Source organism: Canis lupus, chromosome X (assembly GCF_003254725.2).
Source record: "Canis lupus dingo isolate Sandy chromosome X, ASM325472v2, whole genome shotgun sequence".
Taxonomy (NCBI): domain Eukaryota; kingdom Metazoa; phylum Chordata; class Mammalia; order Carnivora; family Canidae; genus Canis; species Canis lupus.
In genome coordinates, this window is record NC_064281.1 from 118,954,742 (window position 1) to 118,974,893 (window position 20,152).

General features: G+C 39.2%; 1 long non-coding RNA gene and 1 pseudogene across 4 annotated transcripts in view; both read left to right on the forward strand.

Annotated features, from left to right (window-relative positions):
* LOC112668440 (uncharacterized) overlaps nt 1-20,152 on the forward strand; it is a 269,115-nt gene that overhangs the window by 67,680 nt on the left and 181,283 nt on the right. The gene's annotated exons all lie outside the window — the stretch shown is intronic.
* Nucleotides 1,555-1,708, forward strand: LOC112668613 (U2 spliceosomal RNA; annotated as a pseudogene).

The window sequence follows — 20,152 nt, forward strand, 5'->3', positions numbered from 1 at the left end:
AATAAATACCAAGAATTTCCCAGTCTTAGTAAAATATGGATGACCTCAGTTTAAAAGGATTCAGAATTTGCCCAACAGGATATATAAGAAAAATCCTACTAGACACGTTGTATTAAAATTTAAAAATATCAGATGAATAGAAGACTTCTCAACAAGAAAAAGCATATCATTTACAAAGGAATAAAATCCTATTGAAGTCCCAGTACTCAAAATACAGGAAGACAATGAAGTGCTAATTTTCGAAGTATTTAGCGGAAACAAAGCTTGGAATGTAGAATTTTATACCCAGCTAGATATCCTTTAAATATAAGTTTGAAATATTCTCAGGCATTCAAGGCCTCAAAAAGTTTATCACACAAAGTCTTTCTTGAACAAGTCCAGTGAAATAATACATACAGTAAGTATAAATGGGTGGACTTTCCCAGAGGCCTTTCACAAATGTTCCTTTAATTTATCAAATATATCAACACACACTTACTTTGGTGGCCTCTCCAGAAAGGAAGCCAGTGTCTGGAGTCTGCATGTTATTTTGTAGAAACTTGTTTCTGGTTTTGTTAGTCTTGTCTTTTCTGTTAAGCTTACCAACTACCTGAAGACACAATATTTATTTCTCTATTCCCAGGAGTACTTATTACAAGGCCCCTTATGTGGTAGGTATTCATTAGATATCTGTGCCGGGAAGGAAGAGAAAAAGAGAGGGAGGGTTTTAAGGCTGGAACACGAAGCTATGATTTCTTCCATTCAAGAAAATAGCTTTTCTCTCCTGTTTTGGGGACCTTGTAATGTGTGTCAGTATTTTGCACTGCAGTGGACCATGTTTCCCATGTTAAGTTCGACTTTGGATGACTCAAAGATCATTGAGCATTATTCATTTCACTACCAAAATATGAAAGGCAACCTGCTTATTTTGACTCCATTTGATCATTTACTTGATTTTCCATGACCCTCAAACTCCCCCTGAGTCATTAATGATGGAAAGTTATATGTTTGCCTGCCAGTAAACATTCCCAAGTCAGGAATAAGAAGGGAAAATAATCCACAAGAGTTACATTTTTTAAAGATTTTTTATTTATTCATGAGAGACATAGAGAGGCAGAGACACAAGCAGAGGAAGAAGCAGGCTCCATGCAGGGAGCCCGATGTGGGAATCGATCCCAGAACTCCAGGATCACACCCTAAGCCAAAGGCAGATGCTCAACCACTGAGCCACTCAGGCGTCCAAGAGTTACATTTTGTCTGGAATTTGTCAATACATCTCCACAGAGCTGTTGAAAACCTCTCTTCAGTGAGGCAGTTCTTTTTGCTTTTCTGTGACTGTGCAGCAAGTGCCCACTAAAACAGTATGGGTAATTATGCACACCTGTTGGCATCCAAACCCTAAAACTTTAGTCTTGAGTCTAAAGACACGTTTGCCTTTTAGGGAAGAGTTGCGTGGGTAGGTAGTGTTATACAATTCTCTTTCCTTTGACATTATTTATTGGTGTTTGGAGGTAGAGCAAGAGGCACCAGGGCTGAGAGGGGAATCAGAGTTATTCATTTATACCCCTTTCTTACATCACTTCTTGGCCTTTTGGCTAAGACCAAGTGTAGTATACCCTTCTTGTAGGCAAATGTCATCATTTACACCCATCTAAAAAGCATGTGTGTATGTTTAAGATACTTTCCTGTGAACAATTTCCTTATTAATTATTTTGTTGAAAATTCCAAAGAAAAGTTGCTGGACAGAACAGAAAAATGACAGTAGCAGGCCCTGAAAACCCATGTATCACCATGCACATCTTGGAGACCAACACTATCAGCAGCAGCAACTTCCAGCAGAGTTATGCCCCACTACTCTATGCTTTCTCACTCCTGATTCAGCTCTTGGTCATGTGTTTTTAACATTGAGTTCAGGTTGTTAGCAGAAACTCTGGCATCTGGAATTAATTGAGTTGTTGCTCAGGTACTTGGGGTTCTTACTAAAAATTCTAGGAAATCATGTCACATTTGGGCACCCTGTGGATTTAACTCAGTTAATAGTCACAAAGCACCTGCTCAGTGCAGGCTCAGCTCTGGGCACTGTTCAGGTATGCTTATCAGTGTAAAGGAGGTACCAAGGGAGGAGTTCAAATGAACTGGAGTTTTGAAGCAGGGATAGAATATATCCTGGTGGAATAAAAGGGAAGAGTTCTTGAGAAGGTGGCCTTGGGGACTGGCCTTAAATGATAGAATTTATATAGGTAGAGGCATTTCAGGAGGAAAGGATAGCTGAAGTAAATGTAACAAGGTGAGAAATCATAGGATCTATTTAGGGCTAGTAATAGTCCCCATGTGTTGAGTCATTATTCTGTGCCATGCATAGTGTTAAGTGCTTTGCATGCATTCTCTTGTTTTATTGCCACCCACAGCAATCTCATTAGTTATAGGCAGTATCATCCCTACTATACAAGTAAGGAGACTAAGGTTTACAACAATTAAGTAACTTGGTCACCTGCTCAGAGATGAGAGAACCATCTCTGTTGGGGTCCAAAACCAGCCTGCTTGCCTGTCTTCCTTCCTTCCTTCCTCCAGTTTTATTGAGATATAATTGACATATAGCACTGTATTAGTTTAAGGTACACAACATGGTGATTTGATATGTGTATATAGTGTGAAATAATTACCATAGTGAGTTTAGTTAACATCCATGAATTTACCATTAAGCTCTGTGCATTCAAAATAAATACATGACTGGAAAAAAAAGGTAGGACCATGCTATGGAGAGCCTTAGATGGTAAGTGAAGGATCCTAAACTTAAGGTGGCAGATTGTAAAGTTAGAGGGAAAGGGATTTCCCTGTAACAAGAAATGAGTGGTCTATAAGGGATCAGCAGATTAGAAACCAATGAACAGTTTTCAAAACTTTTCTTCTTTCCTCATTTTTTCTGTCCCTTCCTAGTTGGAGAATGGGCTGAGTAGGAGAGAGACCTCTCTGTTCTTCTTAGGGCTCTTATGTAGAACTTATGTAGAATTTCCACTTTGGGGGGGTCCTTTTTGATTCTGTCCAATTTCTTGCCACTGCACATGGTCTTACCTCTGGGAAGGGAAAGTCAGTATCTAAACTTTGTCTAACTAGAAAATTGTATGGCTTAAATTTCAATTCCCATTGTGTTATCTTGGATAGCTGAAGCCCCTTTTATCTTTTGGACTAATTCTTTACATTAGTTTGGGTCTTTTATGTAGCTTCTCTTCAGTCATAAAAAGAAGAATCAGGGGCACCAGGTGGCTCAGTGGTTGAGTGTCTGCCTTTGGCTTGGGTCATGGTCCCAAGGTCCTGGGATTGAGTCCCACATTGGGATCCCCGTGAGGAGCATGCTTCTCCCTCTGCCTATGTCTCTGCCTCTCTTTCTGTGTGTCTCATGAATAAATAAATAAAATCTTTTTAAAAATAGGATTAAAAAATTAAAAAGAGGATTCATTAGTTGCTTGTGGGTATAATTTTCCCCTTCAGTCTCATCCAGAAATTGGAAGGCCCCCTTGCCCTTACTTGGTAGTTAGCTACCCTCTTTCACCAACCTTGGTATGGAATCCAGAAGGAGCCATATCTTAGGGTCTTTGGAACTTCTAAGCTGCAATCCAGTTTTTGACCTTCCCCATAAAAGATAACCTGAGGATCCCTTAATGAATTTGGTGTTAGTTCAGGCAGAAACTTTAAAAAAGATTTTATTTTGAAATAATTTTAGACTTGTAAAAATGTTGCAAAAATAGTACATAGAATTCACTTCATCCAGCTTCACCAAATGTTAACACCTTACATAATCATAGTAAAACTTCAAAACAAGGAAATTAAAATTGATACAATATGATTAACTAACTTACAGACCTTATTCAAATTTTGCCAGTGGTCCTAATGTCCTTTTTCTTTTGGGGGATCTAATCCGCCATTCCACTCCATCTGGGGCCATTCCCCAGTCTTCCTTTGTCTTTCGTGCCCTTGACACTTTTTAAAAAGTACTCCTTAGTTATTTTGTAGATTGTCCATCAATTTTGATTTACCTGATGTTTTCATATCACTAGGCTGAGTTTATGCTTTTCTGGCAAGAGCACCACAGAAGAATGTTTGCTCCCAGTGCATCATATCTAAAGGTTCATGCTATCTATGTGTCTCATTATTGGTAACATTAACATTGATTATTTGGTTAAGGGGGTGTCTGCTAGGTGTCTCCATCCTCAAGTTACCTGGCTGACCTGTCAGTAGAGCATGCAACTCTTGATCTCGGAGTTGGGAGTTAGAGCCCCACGTTGGGTGTATAGTTTACTTTAAAAAAAAAAGGAATCTTTTGGAGAGATACCTTGAGACTATGTAAACATTCTATTTATCATTATACTTTTGCCCACTAATTTCTGCATCTTTCCATCTACCTTAAACACTGTGAGTTGATACTGATACCTCAAATTACAACCTAACAGCACAGGCCGCGCTCTGACCTTTCTCCTTTACTTATTTTTAACTCCTCTCCAACAGTAAGAAAGCTGACACTCATTATCTACAATATATTCACATATTTGATCAACCCTCATGTATAGTGCCTTCACTTCTTTTCACCCTCTTCCGGCCCACCTCCTATAGGTAAGCAAGCTCATTCATTTCTGCTTTATCATTCCTGTATTTCTTTCTGCACAAATGAGCAGATGCATGCACATTTTTTATATGCCATTCTTTCCTACATGAAGGAGAAAATACTATAGAAACTCTTTTACAATTTGCTTTTTCTCACTTAAAAGTATATCTTGGAAATCACTCCGTGTCAGTTCGTAGAGATCTTCCTTATTCTTTTATGCCTTAGAACTCCATTGTGTGGATATATCATAGCTTGTTCAAATAGTCTCCTATGTATGGACATCAGGGTTCTTTCAATATTTTGAAATAACAAACAATGCTGCAATAAAAAAAACCTGGTACATATGTATTTTTGTGTTGTCAGAGGTGTATCTTTGTGTTAATTCTTAGAAGTAGGATTGCTGGGTCAAAGGTAAGTGCATGTTAGTTTTGTTAGCCAATGACAAATTCTCCTCCATGAGAATTGTGCCAGTAATGTGCATTCCCACCAGTAATGTTTGAGAGTGCCTATTTCTCTGCAATCTCACAAGTAAAATGTGTTTTCATTCTTTTACATTTTCATCAATCTGATAGGTCAGAAATAGTACCTTGGCATTGTTTTCATTTGTATTTCTCTAATTTTGAATGAGCTGAAGCATCTTTTCATGTGGTAAGGGATATGTAGGTAGATGGGTAGATAATTTGTGAACTGTCTGTTCATGCCTCTACCCCCCCCTTTAACCAGTTTTTGGTCCTTTGTTCCTCAATATTTGAGTGTTCTTCATATTTTAGGAAACTAGCGTTTTGTGATTTGTGCTACAAATATTTTCTCCCAGTTTATCAATTGTCCTTTTACTCTATTTTCATGTTTTTTTTTATGCAGAGATTATTTGCTTTTTTTTTGGAGAGTAGAAAACCAATGAGAAAATGAATCATTCTTTGTTTTTTATTATTTGTTTATTTAATTTAAATTCAGTTAATGAACATACAATGTATGTTTCATTAGTTTCAGAGGTAGAGTTCAGTGATTCATCAGTGTTATATAACACCCAGTGCTCATCACATCATGTGCCTTCCTTAATGCCCATCACCCAGTTACCCCATACTCCCACCCTCTCTCTTCCAGCAAACCTCAGGTTGTTTCCTATGATTAAGAGTCTCTTATGGTTTGTCTCCCTCTCTGATTTCATCTTATTTTATTTTTCCCTCCCTTCCCCTATACACCTCTATTTTGTTTCTTAAATTTCACAGGAGTGATATCATATGATGATTCTTTCTCTGATTGACTTATTTCACTTAACATAATACCTTTTAGTTTTATCCATATTGTTGAAAATGGCAAGGCTTCATTTTTGATAGCTGAGCAATATTGCATTGTGTGTGTGTGTGTGTGTGTGTGTGTGCGTGCGTGTGTCTGTGTGTTTATCCTTTATCCATTCATCTGTCAATGGGCTCTTTCCATAGTTTGGCTATTGGGGACATTGCTGCTATAAACATTGGGGTGCAGATACCCCTTTGGATCACTAAATTTGTATCTTTGGGGTAAATATCTAGTAGGGAAATTGCTGGGTTGTAGGGTAGCTCTATTTTCAACTTTTTGAGGAACCTCCATACTGTTTTCCAGAGTGGCTATACCAGCTTGCATTCCCACCCCTGTCTCTGCATCCTCACCAACATCTGTTGTTTCCTGACTTGTTTATTTTAGCCATTCTGACTGGGGTGAGGTGGTATCTCATTGTGGATTTGATTTGTATTTCCCTGATGCTGAGTGATGTTGAGCTTTTTTTCATGGGTCTGTTGGCCATTTGTATGTCTTCTTTGGAGAAATGTCTGTTCATGTCTTCTGCTCATTTCTTGATTGAGTTATTTGCTCTTTGGGTGTTGAGTTTGATAAGTTCTTTGTAGGTTTTGGATACTAGACCTTTATCTCTGATAAGGCATTTGTAAATCTCTTCTCCCATTTTGTCAGTTGCCTTTTGGCTTTGTTGACTGTTTGCTGTGCAAAAGCTTATCTTGATGAAGTCCCAATAGTTCATTTTTGCCTTTATTCCCCTTGCCTTCAGAGATGTGTCTAGCAAGAAGTTGCTGTGACTGAGGTCACAGAGGTTGCTGCCTGTGTTCTTCTCTAGGATTTTGGTGGATTCCTGTCTCACATTTAGCTCTTTCATCCATTTTGAGTCTATTTTTGTATATGGTGTGAGAAAATGGTCCAGTTTCATTCTTCTGCATGTGGCTGTCCAATTTTCTCAACACCATTTATTGAAGAGACTTTTTTCCATTGGATATTCTTTCTTACTTTGATGAAGATTAGTTGACCATAGAGTTGAGGGTCCATTTCTGGGTTCTCAATTCAGTTCCATTGATCTATGTTTTTGTGCCAATACCATATTGTCTTAATGATTGCAGCTTTGTAATATAGCTTGAAGTCAGGCATTGTGATACTACCAGCTTTGGTTTTCTTTTTCAACATTTCTTTGGCTGTTTGGGGTATTTCTGGTTCTGTACAAATTTTAGAATTATTCATTCCAGCTCTGTGAAAAGTGTTGATGGTATTTTAATAGGGATTGCATTGAATGTATAGATTGCTCTAAGTAGCATAGACTTTTTAAAAAGATTTTATTTATTTATTTATTTATTTATTTATTTATTTATTTGAGAAAGAGAGAGAGAGAGAGAGCGCACAAGCCAAGGAAGAGGCCAAGGAAGAGGCCAAAGCAGACTTCCCAGCAAGCAGAGAGCCTGATGCCCCAATGTGGGGCTTGATACCAGGACCCTGGGATCGTGACCTGAACTGAAGGCAGATGCTTAACTAACTGAGCCACCCAGGCATCCCCTAGCATAGACATTTTAACAATATTTGTTCTTCCAATCCATGAGGATGGAATGTTTTTCCATTTCTTTTTGTCTTCCTCAGTTTCTTTCATGAATGTCCTATAGTTTTCTGAGTATAGATCCTTTGCCTCTTTAAGGTTTATTCCTAGGTATCTTATGGTTTTGGGTGCAATGTAAATGGGATTGACTCCTTAATTTCTCTTTCTTCTGTTTCATTGTTAGTCTATAGAAATGCAGCTGATTTCCATGCATTGATTTTATATCCTGCCACTTGTCTGAATTTCTGTATGGGTTCTAGCAATTTGGGGGGAGAGTCTTTTGAATTTTCCACATAGAGTATCATGACACCTGCAAAGAGTGGGAGTTTGACTCCTGTATGAGTTCTAGCAATTTCAGAGTGGAGTCTTTTGGATTTTCCATATAGAATATCATGTCATCTGGAAAGAGTGAGAGTTTGACTTCTTCACCAATATGGATGCTTTTAATTTTTTGTTGTTGTTGTTGTCTGATTGCTGAGGCTAGGACTTTTAGTACTATTTTGAACAATAGTGGGTGGTGGGAATGGATATCCCTGTTATGTGTGTTCCTGTCCTTGGGGGAAAAGCTCTTAGTTTTTCCCCATTGAGAATGATATTTGCTGTGGGCTTTTCATATATGGCCTTTATGATATTGAGGTATGTTCCCTCTATTCCTACAGTATGAAGAGTTTTAATCAAGAAAGGATGCTATACTTTGTCAAATGCTTTTTCTGCATCTGAGAGGATCACATGGTTCTTGTCCTTTATCATTATTATTATTAATGTAGTGTATCACATTGACTTGTAGGTGTTGAACCACCCTTGCAGCCCAGGAATAAATCCTGCTTCGTTGTAGTGAATAATCCTTTTATGTGTACTATTGTATCCTATTGGCTAGTATCTTGGTGAAAATTTTGGCATCCATATTCATCAGGAATATTGGTCTATAATTTTCCTTTTTGGTGGTGTCTTTGGTTGTGGGATCAGGGTAATGCTGGCCTCATAGAAAGAGTTTGGAAGTTTTCCTTCCATTTCTATTTTTTGAAATAGCTTCAGAGGAATGGGTATTAATTCTTCTTTAAATGTTTGATAGAATTCCCCTGGGAAGCTATCCGGCCCTGGATTCGTATTTGTTGGGGGATTTTTGACTAATGCTTCAATTTCCTCCTGGTTATGGGTCTGTTCATGTTTTCTATTTCTTCCTGTTTCAGTTTTGGTAGTTTTTACATTTCTAGGAATGCATCCATTTCTTGTAGATTGCCTAATTTGTTGGCATGCAGTTGCTCATAATATGTTCTCAATATCTTTTAAATAAAATGATGTTTATACCCAGTTTCTCTCATTGCCCAGCATGTAGCAAGTTCCCTGCAACTAGGAATTTCAACAAGACACATACTGTGCAAGAACTTGAACACCAGAGGGATCCCTGGGTGGCGCAGCGGTTTGGCGCCTGCCTTTGGCCTAGGGCGCGATCCTGGAGACCCAGGATCGAATCCCACATCAGGCTTCCGGTGCATGGAGCCTGCTTCTCCCTCTGCCTATGTCTCTGCCTCTCTCTCTCTCTCTCTGTGACTATCATAAATAAATTAAAAAAAAAAAAGAACTTGAACACCAGAATAAAGGGAAGGAATAGTATTGCTAAATCTAAGAGTCTAATGGTGGGAACCTCGATTCCATGAAGTTCAGGACTTAATCCAGAATCTTTCCAATCAGGAGATGGGGCTATGCATCATAGACCAAAAGCAGATGGTGCCTTGGAGACTTTGGGAAGAATAAGGAAAGCTCACTTTTGGTATGCTTGACCTTGCATTCCTATAGTTTGCTCAAATAATGTTGTGAGTTGGTTTTCTTTTCCTTTAAAAACACTGTCTTTGGGTACATTGGGACCAGCACATTCTGCAAATGGACTGCCTAGAGAGGAAATATCCCACCGTTATGAGAGATTGAGTTCTGTATTTATTGCCTTTGGGAAAACTCAGGATATAGTAACTACAGAGACATACTAATCACTCCAATATCAAAACTCCCACAACACTATGTATTTAATGATGTTTTTTGTTCTCTGTATTTATGACACTTTGACATTTGGGGCCCTTATGGACCCAGGGAGGGACTGTCCTTCCTAGAATTAGCTAATTTTAGAGATAAACAATTTACCTGCAGCACATCTTTGATATGCAAACCAACTAATCCTGAGTCCATACCCCACTCTTTTTCTTTTTATCAGGCTTCTACAGCCCAGGACACTATCCCTATGCCCTAAATCACCCCAGGGCTAGGTACTAGACAACTAGGGGCCACCCCTACAGCCTAGAGCCTATCAAAATTATTCAAACTATCCAGTCCTAAACATATTCCTAAACCTGCTGTGCTGTTTGTTTGCCCTGTTTCTGCTGTTCCTTCTCTCAGAAAACCACCATAAAGGCTTTTGCCCATGCTTTCCTCTCCTTTTGCCTCTTGACTAACTCTGGTGCTTCCCTGTGTGGCCCTGCATGATATGGTATGTCCCCTTCTTGGAAACTGTAACAAAATATATTTTCAATGGCGGTTGTCTTCTGATCTCACTATACCTGAGTAATAATAAAACCTACATTTTAAAACACCATAACAATGCAATTGACTAAACCTAGAGTGTAGGAAATTTTACAGGGCAAATTACTTGAATTTTTACTAATTTAATAGTTAAAAATATAACTTTCATTATTGTTACAATTTTGCATTCTTTATTACTAGTCAGACTGAATTTTCCATACTGGTTTAGTAGTTGTGTTTTTTCCTGTGAAGAATTAAATTGTGTATTTTTGTCCTTTGACCATTTTATTCAGAATATATTATAAAACAAACTTGATCAAAATGGTTCACAGATATAATTGTAAAATGTAAGATACAAAACTTTTAAAGGAAAGCATAGGAAAGAAATGTCCAGATCTGGGGCTTTGTGAACAATTCTTAGTCTCAAGACTAAAGGCATCATCTACAAAAGAAAATATTTATAAATTGTAACTCATCAAATTTAAACTTTTTTAAAAATTAAAAATCTGAAACTTCTGCTCTGTGAAATATCATGCTAAGAGAATAACAGACAATCTACAGACTGGGAGAAAATATTTGCAAACTACATATCCAGCAAAGAACCAGTATCTATGATATATAAAGAGCTTTCAATACTCAACAGGAAAAACCAAATAATCCAATTAGAAAATGTGCAAAATATATGAAGAGACAGTTCATTGAAGAAGATCCACAGATAGCAAATAAACACTGAGGTTGAAACAATGATGTTGAAAATATATTCAACATCATTAGGTATCAGGAAATGCAAATTAAAACCACAACAAGATATCACTACATAGCTTTTAGAATGGTAGGATAAAAACAATATACTGAAAACATCAAATGCTGGTGAGGATATGGAGAAACTCGAATTTGCATACATCATTCATGAGAATGTAAAATGGAATAGTCATTCTGGAAAGAATATGATTAGTTCTTATAAAATGCAAAATGCAATTATTATATGACCTTGCTGTTGTACTCATGGGCATTTATCCCAAATAAATGAAAACTGACGTCATATAAAAATGTGTAGACAGATGTTCATAGTAGCTTTATTCATAATAACCCCAACGGGAAACAACCCAAGTGTCTTTCAATGGCTAATAAACTCTGGCATATCTATATCATGGAATACTACTCAACCATAAAAAGATTGAATTTCCGGTATGCATAAAATCATGGATGGATATTAAGGACTTGATGCTTAGGGTGGAAAAGCCAATCTCAAATGGTAAACAATGTATGATTCTAATTACATAAGGTTCTTGAAATGACAAAACATACAGATGGAAGATAGATTAGTGGCTGCCAGTAGACAGGGGCAGGAGTGACAGGTGGGTGTGACTATAAAAAAGAAGCAATGGGACTCCTGGGTGGCTCAGTGGTTGAGCATCTGCCTTTGGCTCAGGGCGTGATCCTGGAATCCCAGGATCAAGTACCACATCGGGCTCCCTGCAGGGAGCCTGCTTCTCCCTCTGCCTATGTCTCTGCCTCTCTCTCTCTGTCTCTCATGAATAATTAAGTGAAATCTTAAAAAAAAATGAGAAGCATCTGGGAGTGCCTTTGTGGTGATGCAACAGTGTTTTATCTTGATTATGATTGCATGAGTCTCTCTACATATGATAAAATTGCATATACCCCTCTCACACACATGTGAGTATTATGAAAACTGGTATCAGCTGAATAAGCTGTAGTCTATTTAGCAGTATTTTACTATAATCAGTAAGATGTCACTATGGGGGATTGCTGGGGGAAGCAGTCAATGACTCTATGAACTATTTTGCAACCTCCTGTAAGTCTATAATTATTTCAAAGGAAAAAAATTTAAAACGCAATGCTAGAATTTTAATTGGAATGGCATTGAATTACACATTAGATTGGGGGTCATTGACACCTTTACAACATTGTGTTCTCATATTCATGTATTTATTTCCTTTGAAAAAAATTTTTTTTTGTCATTTATTGCTTTTATCAACCAAGATAAGCCAAGGGAGTTTAGTGTTTGCCTACATCAAGTTCAGGACAACCAAACATACTCTATTTTTAAGCATTTTACTCCCAAATTTTCTGCATGACATGAGTTATTGGCTTCTTAGATGTTACCTCTTTACAGTAGTCTTTAGTATGTGCTCTCCAGATTATTACATGTATTTCTAACTTTTCACAGTCTAAGTATAGATAATATTATAACACTTCATATGAAAAGTAGAAACCTTGCAAAATTAGAGGTCAGTTTAACCCCTCTCTGTCCATTTTTCAGAATTTGTCATATGTATTACATCTACATATAAAGCCTACAAGCTGACAACATCATTTATGCTTTAAAAAGTATCACATATTTTAAGAAATTAAGAGGAACAAAATTCATTTTTTATATTTACCAAGATATTTATTACTTTTGCTTTTATTTTTTTTAATTCTATTTTTAGTCTCTACACCCAACATATGGCTCAAATTCACAACTCTGAAATCAAGAGTTGCATATTCTACTGACCAAGCCAACCTTTATTTTTTTATTGAGTATCTTGCCTTTTTTTTAAGTAGGCTCCACACTCAGTGTGGTGCCCAATGTGGGGCTTGAACTCATGACTGTGAGATCAAGAGTCGGTTGGTTGCTCAACCAACTGAGCTATCTATCCAGGTGCCCCTCAAGCCTGCATGTATGTATGTATGTGTGTATGTATTTAAATTTTTTTTTAAATTCAATTTGCCAACATATAGCATAACATCCAGTGCTCATCTCATCCTGTGCTGTCCTTAAGACCTTTATTTTTTAAATGAGTATCTCATTCTCATTGGGTTCATTTCCCTTCAGCCTGATGAAGATCTTTCTTTTGGTAAGAGGTCAAGTAGTATCTAGGCAGTAGTGCTATGGCTAATGAAGCCAATAGGATCACTACTGCAACTGCTAGGCTGGCTTCTCACACTTTTTTAGATTCAGCTGGTAAGGAGACAAGCCCAAATCAATTCAGTTGATTAGACAGCAACAGTAAGATCAGCATAGCATTAACATTCCCACAGAATGACACTGAACCAGAAAGTCCAGATGATAGGTGGCACAATGGGTTGCTCTGCCATTGAGGAGTCAAGTCTAAACTACAACAGACATTTTTATAGCATGCAGCTATTTACCCTAAGGGAGGGGGGGCAAGTTGATCAACTGACATTTTAGGAGATGGAGAGAACAGTTTTGTGATAGTCCCTTGCCAGCCAGCTTATTTCCCTTGCTCCGGGAAGAGTTGAAGGTGTTCTCTGAAGGCACAGGTCAGATTGTGGTCAAGTCCTGACTAAGTGGTCCATGTGGTGACAAAAATATCATTGGGGCACTATGTGGTGGAGCTGTTTTCCTACACCTTTAGCATTTCTTGGTCTTTAAAGTACTCTAAAGCACCTTTAGCTTAGGTCTGCTGGCAACTACGTTTTTTACTTACAATTTATTTGAAAATGCCTTTCTTTAAACTGCCTTCATTCTTGAAGAATATATTTACTGAGTATAGAATTCTGGGTTGGCTTTTTCTTCATCACTTTAACGATGTTGGTCTTTTATCTTTGGCTTCCATTGTTTCTCATGTCAGCCATATTTGAAACTCTTTTCCCCTTTGTATATAAAGTGTTTTTTTTTTCTCTAGCTGCTTTTTCGATCTTCTAATTATGTTTGGTTTTCAGCAGTTTGTGATATTTTCAGAGTTTTGTTTTCTGTCCTTTTGGGGTTTGCTAAGCTTCTTGCATCTTTAAATTCATGTCTTTCTCCAAATTTGGGGGAGTTTAAGCTATTGCACATTCAGTGTTTTTTCTATCCCATTCTCTGCCACCTCTCCCTCTAGAACTTTAATTTCATGTATGTTAGACCTTTGAATATTGTCCCATCTGTCCCTGAGGCTCTGTTCATATTTTTGTTTCCTAATATATTTTTCTCTGTTCTTCTTCACATTGGATATTTATATTGTTCTATCTTGAGTTTACTGAAACTTTTCTTCTTTCATTTCCATTCTACTGTTGAACCTATCCAGTGATTTTCTTTTAATTTCAGGTTATTTTTCAATTCTGAAATTTTTAATTGGCTCTTTTTTTAATGGTTCCTATTTCTCTGCTGTGATTTTCTATCTTTTCATCCATTATAAGCATATCTTCTTTTACTTTCTTGAGTAAAGTTATTAACAATCACTTTAAAATTCTCATTTGCTAATTCCAGCCTCTGGGTCATCTCAGGTTTGTTCTCTGTTGATTTGCTCAAAATCAAATTGGATCAAAGTTTTCTGATTCATCATAAGTTGAATAACTTTGGATTATATCCTGGATATTTTGAATAGAGATTATAGATTCTGATTTATTCCTCTGGAAAATATTGACTTCATTGTTTTGGTGGATAGCTAACATGGTTAGATTTAAACTCTGAACTTTGCCTCTTAGGTGGTAGTTGAAATCTTAGTTCAGGGCTTTGATTTTCAGCCAAAGTCTGTCCCATGTATGTGTGATTCAGGAATCATCTGAGATTGAGATAGAGTCTATATACAGAAATTGGGGCTCCCTGGCTCTAGCTCTCTCCTTTCCAGGATCCCGCCTTAGTTTCCAGTGGCTGTGGTTATCCTGAGCTGTGCCTATAGTTCTTCATACCAGATAGATTGTGAGTTTGCTATTGCTGTCTTACTCTTGGGGTCTTAGCTATTTGGCAGCTTTAGTTTGCCTTCACTCTCAAAGCTATAAAAATGGGTAATCACTTTGTGCCACTCCCCTTCAAAATATACTTGCTTTTTTTCACTCTCTGGTCTCTTCATATTGCTGTTTTTTAGTTTTTTCCCCAGACTTTAGAGTCCCTGTGTACAAGAGGATCAAGATCAATAGGCATTTACTCAGCCATATCAGAAGCAGAAGAAACTATCCTGCTTAATTTTGATTTTGCTATTGCCAATTTGTCCTTAACATGGGATTTTGTCCTAGAAGGGAGCCTTGGCAGGTCAGCTTTGAGAGTTCCCAGGGGCTAAATTCCACCAGCCTTCAGTCCTTCTTGCTACAGCCCCCTTGCACTCCCTCGCTATTGGAGAGTGTACAGCCCCTCCTAGTTTCAGCTGCGAATTCTCAACTGTTCCACCATGCTTTCCAGTGAATACCCATTAGCTGTGTTTCCTTGTGAGCGCCTATTCTGCTAGTGTTATAATGGGTACCTTCGATTGTAATGTGTAACTATGGAGAGAAACTAAACCTTGAGCCTTGGCTGGTGATCCACAATGACTTTGATGGGGGAAGATATGCCTCCAGAAAGAAGTCTAGTGTTACAAATGGAAACTCAGCCTTGGCATTGCTTTCATTCAAGAGAAGCCTCTCCCAATTGTAGTTCTCTAGCTTTCAGGGTACTGATGTGTGGATGCAAGCAGAAAAAGACCCTAAGGGGCCCACCAATCTACATGCACCTATTATCTAGCACCCATTAGCCCAGCCAGCCCTGAGCTCCACCCTAAAGTTACCCTGCCCCCCCTGGTGGGCACTAATCTACCACTTATCTGTCTCCCAATGGCAAAGGGACAGAAAATAGTCGTCTCAGGGCAATAATAAGGAGAGAAAAAGGAGCACATTTGAAAAAAATTCCCACCTTAACCCCTGTCCATTATTCTAGAATCCTTCTTTTTGGGGCTATCTTTCCCCAATTTCTATTTTACTCAGTGTTATGACCCACCCACCTTTTGTTTTCTTAGAGCTTTCCTCACTGTTTTTATGCCATTTTGATAGAACCATCTATCTCTGGATTCTGTGACATGTCCAGGTTTGGGTTCTGGAGAGAGGGCCAGTTTGTAATTTCACAGTTTTAATAAGAACTGAAGTAACTAATTTCATTAAAAAGTAAAAACACCTAAAAATTCTAGGTATATATATTTCAGGACATTGGAACTTAACAACAAGAGATTCCTCCTGAACCCTAGAAGACCTTTGAGAATTTCAAACAATGAAGAATAATTGATTATCAGATTTGGGTGCTTCCCCAGTTAATAACATAGACAGGAAGTCACCATCTGTGATATAGATATAAAATGCACCTTTGCCAACATACATTCTAACAGTACAGAAGAAAACTTATTTTCATAAAATGTCTCATCAATAGGCTGGAAAGTAATGAAGACTTTTCCTATGCCATTATTGACCAGATGTAGGGCCGTGATTGCAATATGTTATTTGTTATCTAATAAAACTAACAATATCTGATTATTTTACTTTGCTTATGAGCTTTGCATATAGTCTTATGAGGATAAGTTATAATTTATAGCTTCTAAGGATATTAGACTGATATAAAGTTTGAATGAAAAAAAAGCCATATCAAATTCCTCTAGTTCTTAATTTTGTCTGAGCTATTAAAACCCAATTAGACACAGACCAAATTCTTGTTTATTAGAAGCTTCAGAAGTCTTATAAATGAGTGCTAACATAGTTATGGGAGTCCATTGCTTTCTACTCCATGCAGCCTTTTGCAAACAACCATCCTATCATTTTAATAACAAGTGTGTGTTCCATGAATATACTCATTCACATTGAGAAAACAGCCCCAACCATTTACAATCCAGTGATTCCAACTGTTTAAGCAAATGAGTGCATGAGCCATTAGCCAGCTTCTTTCCTTCTTACATCTTCTCTCTCATTAGTACTTCATCCCCACCCCCATGCCTGCTGAAGCACCATTCATGTCCTCTAGGACCAGCTCAAATAATATCAAGCCCAAGGCCTCCTGCACAAAACAGAATTGATTGCTTCCTCCTTTATTCTTCTCTTTGCATCTAACACTGAGCTCCAAACCTAGCCTGTAGTAAATGTTAGGTGAATTCTGTAAGAGTAAAACCAACTGTGAGATGTTATCATTTTTGGATATCAGCCACAAAGATGGTGTTATCAAAAAGGCCATCCTCCTTTACTGCCAAGACCCAAGCAAGCATGCTAACTAAGACAGACCACTTGTCTAAAACTTGCTGTGGCTATTTATATCCAGAGCAGAGGGAACCAAGAAGCATGGAATTTATTGAGCATGTGGATCCTGGCATTAGCTTGCCTATGCTTGAGGGAGTAGGGCAAGGTACTCCTGATTTGTGTGCTTGGCCAGGGCACACCGTGGGCATGGAGACAGGCCTCTTCCATCAATCACATACTTCTACAGCCACCATTGCCCAACAGCACAGGGGTGGATAACAAATGTGTTTTGGTGATAGTTTCAAGGGGAAAAAAAGAGTGCTATTAGAATCCAAGGTGTTGATTTTCTTCTATAGAAAACATCCCCCTCCTGTTTCATCAGAAACCCTTCGAATTTCGAAACCTTTTAAATTAGAAGTATTGGAGATCCCTTTTTAGTTACATTGACAAATGAGTTACTCACCTCTGTCCCCTCCCCGTGATGTTCTTCATTTGAGGCAAACACGATGCTCATTTAACTTTTGCGTCCTCAGATTAACTGCAAGTGCAACAACCTAATACATCTCCTCAGTGTTGGAGCTTAAAGTCTGAGGACATCATTTTTCATTTTCAAACGAAGCTGACATCAAGAAAGAACAGCAGACCAAGCAGCAATGCTATCCTTCTCTGTTTTGCAAAGTGTATCTGGTGAGGAAAGAGGTTGTGAGACTTGGCTCCATTTCCCATAGCCATGGGATAAAGGGCTGCATGTAAACAACAATATCCTGTGCTTCTTGGGCCTCATTTAACTGTCTGTTGCTTTAGAAGGAACTGCCAAGTGGGGTGTTTCTCAGATCTCATGCTTGACATTCCAGAAATACTGTAGGGTCCACTTCAAAGATGGTACTCCACACACCAAATTTGGGACTGTTGGTGCACTCTGGATGGTCACTGGGCATCACGTCGATGCATTCTTCCAAATCACATAGGAAGTGCACCCTCCACAAGGAATGGATCTGGTACTTACCACTTGGATGTTTTTCTGGAAAGCTGTGGTAGCTTTGAGCTTAGGATGACCATGTTTGCTGAACCAGGAACAGTGGGATGATTGTTAAGAGATAAGCTTTTGGGTTATCGATAGAGCACTAAGCTGGGAGTCTACTGCCCAGCTGACTAACTCTTTGGCTTTGTGAAATGCCCTTGGTCTCTCTAGCCTCACGTTTCAATTTTTGAAATGATGAGATGATGCTAGATAATCTCTAAACTCCTTTCTGGTCCTAAATTTTATCAGGTGACATAAAATGGTAAATACCAAACAGGAAGTCAGGAAACAAAAGTTTCCAGTCCAGGCTCTGCTACTCACTGTGACTTGGGATAAGTCACTTAGCCCCCCAGCCTCAGATCTCCACCTCTGGGGAGACTGATATCTTCTCTACCTGCTTCAACTGGTGGGTGTGCCGATCAAGTAAAGAAACATCTTTTTCACTTAGCACTTACTGAGCAAGTGCTCTGGGCACCAGCTTGATAGATGGCAAAGATGTAGAGGTTATTACATTATCCGTTACTACTACTAATATTAGCTACAATTTAGTGAGCTCTTCCTAATCACCAGGCACCGAGGTACAATATCCCATTTAGTCTACATTTTATGGATGAGGAAACTGAAGTTCATGGAGGTTGAATCATTTCCTCAGGATCATGTAGCTAGGCAGAGCTGAAACTGAAATTTGTACCAGGGTTCTGTTCTTTATTTTGAAAGTTAAAAACATCTCACCTTCTGCCAAGGAGCTTGTGTTACTATTATTATTCCTTTTCTGGGCCGCAGTGCCTAAATCCCATGACCTGGAAGCTGTGTGCCTGGTGGGGGAGGCAGGGGAGGAGGCTGGCTGGGCTGGGGCTGAAGGAAAGGTTCTCTTTACAGACACTGCCTGAGGCAGCACAGTCAGTGAAAGGACCTGAGGAGCAGCCCAAGTGCACAAACCAAGAAGTTCAAGTGCACTGCCCCAACTGAGGGATTAAACGCAGCAGGCATTCAGGTGGTAACTGCAGGTGGGGGGTGTAGTTGTGAGACAGACCAGAGAAATGCTTGGGGCCTGCTGCTGAGTTCAGGTATTCTTTGAGGCTAGTTGTGATGTCCTGCTCATGCCCTGGGGTGCAAATGGGCCAATTCCATTGAAAGAGCCAGGCAGAGGGCAGAACAAGCCTTCAGTTTGCTTACCTATAGAAGAAGGGCATTGGGCTAAATGAGCTCTGTGGGTGCCCTTGTGTCAGATATCCCCTGGGGTTAGCAGCCTGCAGTACCAGCTCCTCTGGGGATCTGAGCAGCAAACAGTGCTTTTGCTAGCTAGGGTGGTGTTCTTATACTGTACCCCCAAGTCTCTCAGATGCTGGGATTTTGTTTTGATTGTGTCAGGAGCTGCTTTGGTAGAACCCCTGCCCCCTACGAAGCATACAGCTCAGCTGCCTTCCTGTTCTCTTTGCAAACTCTTCCCAGGGTGGCTCTACCATCAGGGGAAGTTGTCTTTCCGGCCTTTGGAAGGTTGGCTAACCACACCTAGTTCCCAGAGACATGACCCAGCTCTTTCTGCCTCTGCTTTTCCCCTCCAAGTCTGCGGATTCCCTGAACCATACTGGTTCTTTCTCTCACCTCTGCTCCCTCCAGAGACTGCCCAGCCCAAGAGAGAACAGCCTGATTACTCAAACTTAGGTTGTTTGTTAGAAGTGGATGTCCCTTCTAATGTGGCACTTGTACACCTGGAATGATGGGCTCAATGGCAGGAGCCAGCCAGGTGTGTGGTTGGGGGGGTGGGGCAGAAATGGAGCCCTGGTACTAGATATGGCCACTGACCAGGACACATGCTTGGGTTAATGGCCTTGTTACAGGCAGAGACAGGCTAGTGGGTGAGGAGATTGGTGCACAATGACATTCTGGGAAATAGCCAACACTGAGTCCAGTGTTGAGTCCATAGATCAATAGCAATGGCAAGAGCAGATACTTACATAGACAGTGTGCTAAGCCCTTAAAATAGATTCACTCTTTTAATCTTCACAGCAATCCTGCGAGGTCACAATGCTATTTCTCACTTTACATATGAGGAAATTAAGAGATGAAGGAGCTAAGCAACCTGCTCAAGATAACATAGCTAAGGAGTAGGTATGTGGCTACTGCTTGGATAGTCAGCCAGTTGGCAGTCATCATCTAGAAGACCTGTCCATAGTGTCCAAACCCCAGTCACTGGGCTAGAGTGCCATTCCAGAGAGAAGGTTGGATAAGAACAAGGCAGGGCAGAGGGGCTCATCCACCCAACAGTCAGGACCATCTT